Below are 4,209 nucleotides of genomic sequence, written 5' to 3' on the forward strand. Positions count from 1 at the left end.
GCAAAGAAGTAACTTTCAGACACAAACTGGAAAAAAGTCCTCCTGAAACAGCTACTTTCATATAAACATTGAATTACCGAAAGAAAAAAATTCTTTCGAAACAAATACTTTCATATGAACACTGAATTATACATAAGATAAGTTAAACGGTCGAAACGTCGAGAAATACATATGTTGTAATATGTCAATGAATTTTTAATTACAATGACTACCATAATGTATAAAAAAATATACAAGTCCGTATTGAAAAAACATATTGATGATGGATTTCAATGAACGAAACGTTGTACTGGAAAATAGGTTGAACTAGATTATGAAAAACATGAAATTGAATGAAAGAATGTCATATAATTTTTTGATATTATTGAAAATGGAAGCCGTAGAGCAAAAAATAAGATTGTCATTTTTAGTTTTTTGCAAATATCTCAAAAACGGTTGTTGATTTTGTCGATCTAAGAATACCATTATCTTACATCCAAAGTAAACTTTTGTTCCATTCAACCGTTCTTAAAGGAATTACCTTTTCCAAGATAGCCATAGTGGTATCTTCTAAAAAAAGGCGACCGGTATATGCTTCAAGTTCAGGTGAATACACATTACCTCTTGCCTATCATGTAGACCTACGACTTTGTAGGTACGTGTGGAAGATACTCGACGGAAAAACAACAACTTACCCAGCTAATGCCGCGCCGAAAGCTGAAGTAAAACCATCAGGCACCTGTACAACGCCTTTGATTTGGAAGATTCGTCGCAAGAAATTTTCCACTATGAAAATCAGAAATGAATTTCATTTGGTCGATACAATCAACTGATAGACCGGTTTCGGGGTACTTGCCCCATCATCACTACCGGGCATGGTCTCTTCAGAACGAAGTGCAGTTGATTCAGTGAAATGTCCACCGCGCCACCTGCAAACAAAGTCAGGAAACAACTCCACAAACACATACTCCGGAGTGGAAATAAGTCAAATTTTTTCAGTGTCGTGTAGAAAATTTTTGATACTAGGTGATTTTCTCAATTTAAGCCAAATTTATACATTTCTACTTGAATACGAGAAAGATAAGAGAAAATCACTTAGTATTCAGAATGTTCCCACAGTATAGTGCCCTTTAGATAAGTGTACTTATTCTTTTAAATATTCATTCATATATATACACCCTGTACATTAATCATTTCCACTTATAACTAGGTCAACCATGTTTTGCTAATATTACAAATATATCTATGAATGATTTGTAAACTATATCGTCATTCGACGAGTTGTTAATTGAAAATCTGAATTAGAACAAAAAGAACAATAAAGTGAAAACTCTATCAGTCTTTAATTTCAACCATTTCATTATGAAAGAACCTTTACATGGAGATCCTGCCGATTTAAAAAAAAAAATTGAAATGGGTACCACCAACTCAAAACAAAGTGAAGTTGCGAGCAGTGGTGTAGTTAACTCCAATTTCATTGTAGAAGAAGACATGTTGAAAATTCCGAACTATATAAGGGTGCTTATATACATTATTACGTTCCTTATGCTAGTCTTAGTAGGACTACACCTTTGAAAGAGTTATCGGAGAGGGTTGAAACGCAACATATCCCGAAGTATGGTTCTAAGGTCGCAGGCTAATGTCGCTAACGCTTAACAAAGTCTAAACGTCAAATGGATGATAGACCAGTATCAACCGAGTTAGAGATTCACCATCCCAGTAGTAAAGAAAAGTGATGCTACGCAACGCAACGCTGGAGCTGGTATGAGATTTCATTTTCCTCGTACACACCAAGAGAAACTGCGTTTATATATGAAAAATTATATATCGATCAATGACATATATGTCAAAAAACTTCCATCGTGAAAAAAAGTGTTTTTCACCGTAAAAAAATAGTTTTTTTTCACTGCCGAAATAATACACAATTCATAGCAATAAGAGAATTTGAAGTTCGGCCAGTTCTCATCGAAATAAGGAAAATATTTGCATTTGAAGAAAATTTCTGACAACTATCATTTTTTTAAATAAGTTCGTCAAATTCAGGAGGTGAAAAAATCGTTCAATTCAAGTGGACCACTCCAACTGAAAGCTAAGTATTCTTAAAATATATCTTTTATATATAAAACACATAGTTTGCTCATTTTATTAAACAACTTGCATGTAATCATTCTATTCTTCATTGTTAATTCCGTAGTTGTACATCATTCATTTCAATGACTGCTAACGATGTCCCTTCTCTTGATAAGAAATTCTGTAAAATTTGTGAAAAATCCTTTAAAACAACGAAAGGTCTCAAAATTCATAATGGTATAGAGTTCATAAAATTTCGAATACAAAATCTTTCAATGAATCAGCTTTCATACGAGCTCTCGAGTCAGTTCTGTTGCCTCATTCTAATAAAGATGCGTCATTCAATACTAAAATAAAAAATCATAAAAAATTGTCCTCATTGAAATGATTCAGTCACATTATAAAAAGGATTTCCAAATCTGCTAGAAATTGCTCTGCCTCTGCTCTTTGCGAAATTTTAGATGAATGTTTACATACAAACTCTCCTATAGCTATATTCAAAAAATCAACATAGTTACTATGCATTCTTAGGAATACAATCACTTTTCACTAGTGAGAGGATAATATTTCTCATACACTTTCCTATTTTGATGCCCATTGTATTCCTTCATCCTATACCACTTCAAAATAAAATGATTTCATCTCAGAAACATTTTCTTACCTTGAATGAGAGTAGTGAACTTTAGCAATATCACGATGAACCTTGCCCAGAGATTGAAGATTTGTCTTACTGCAAAAATAACGTCCAATAGAAGATTGTATTGTCATGATCATTCTGAAGAATGAAGCTGCCAACTGCACTACATTGAATGTCCACTTGGAAGAAGCTATTGCAAACCAAGTCACACCACGGAATGTCTTATTCTCGACACCGAGCAATGTCATTATAACTGAAAGTTGCTCCGTCGAAAACCATCATGAAGTCATTACAATTCCAGAAAACTGTTATTTTCTCATTGGCCATGAGACATTTTCTCATGGAAACGATGAGCTGACACCGATGAAAGTCATCCAGCTTCCATCATTAAATATATCCCGATTGTACACCAGACCAGTACCATTCAAGCTTACCAAGAGAGATCCAACATCTCACAGCGAAAATGAATAGCCACCATGAAGTTTTCCTGCCAGCCGTGCCTGTAGCAGCCTATTCCATGCCTATATGGACCATTATCCTGATTTGCCTGGCACTTTGCGTAGCTACATACTTTGGGGTAACATGTTACTACAAATCATGTTACCCATACAACTTCATTACTTACCTGAAACCAATTCCTCCACATGATGACTTCGAGCTGACCAACAAGCCTAGACAGCCCAATCTGCCCTAGGCTTTCCTTTTAGGCAGGAGGAGTTACATTATTCCCGAGCCAACCCTGGACCAACCTGTTTATAGATAAAAACCGGTAATTGCTGACATTGCATTCTTGCCGAACTTTATCTCTTATTTGTTTACAGCCATTATTTTGATGTTCACAACTTATAACATATCATAAGCATTTTAACCAATACTTATCTTTTGATTACTATAAATTTTACCCGGGAATTATCTTGCATAGTGAGATCTTTTCCCGTTAATTATCTTTTCACCTATACCAATGTCTTAGTGTTTCTCTACAAGCACAAGAGTTGTCATTGTTAACAATTAGTTTGTGACCAGCTTTCTATTTGAATAAAGCGCAAAGTAAGGTCTGGGGTGAGTGGCGGGGGATCACTGTCTCTCTCTTATGGGTGTTTGACAGTCCCCCGGTGCAGACCACACGGCACTCACCCAGTAAAGTTATCGGTCAACCACCCAATCCTGCATCTGCGGGCAATAGGCGTTGGCCGATTTCAAGCTAGATGTGTGGGAGAGGTGTCTCGCAAGAGCCCTCGGCGGTTACTCATCCAACGGTGGAAAGGTAGCTTTCCTAACATTAGTACCCCTTTGGGATAACGTAAGGGTATGCGGTGCAGACCACACGGCGTACACCCAAAAGTTGTTGATGAACCGCCCTATCCCGCATCTATACGGGTAATGGGCGCGACATCTTCGGCATATGATGTGTGGTAGAGGATGCTCGTGAGAGTCCTCGACGGTTACTCATCAAACGTTGGAAAGGGAACTTTCCTAACATGAGTTCTAGGGGGGAGGTGAGTGCCCGCTTGCGGCTGGAGGCT

Source organism: Leptinotarsa decemlineata, unplaced genomic scaffold (assembly GCF_025532065.1).
Source record: "Leptinotarsa decemlineata unplaced genomic scaffold, Ldec_3_MD MMD2_tig00001019_RagTag_RagTag, whole genome shotgun sequence".
NCBI classification, from domain to species: Eukaryota; Metazoa; Arthropoda; class Insecta; order Coleoptera; family Chrysomelidae; genus Leptinotarsa; species Leptinotarsa decemlineata.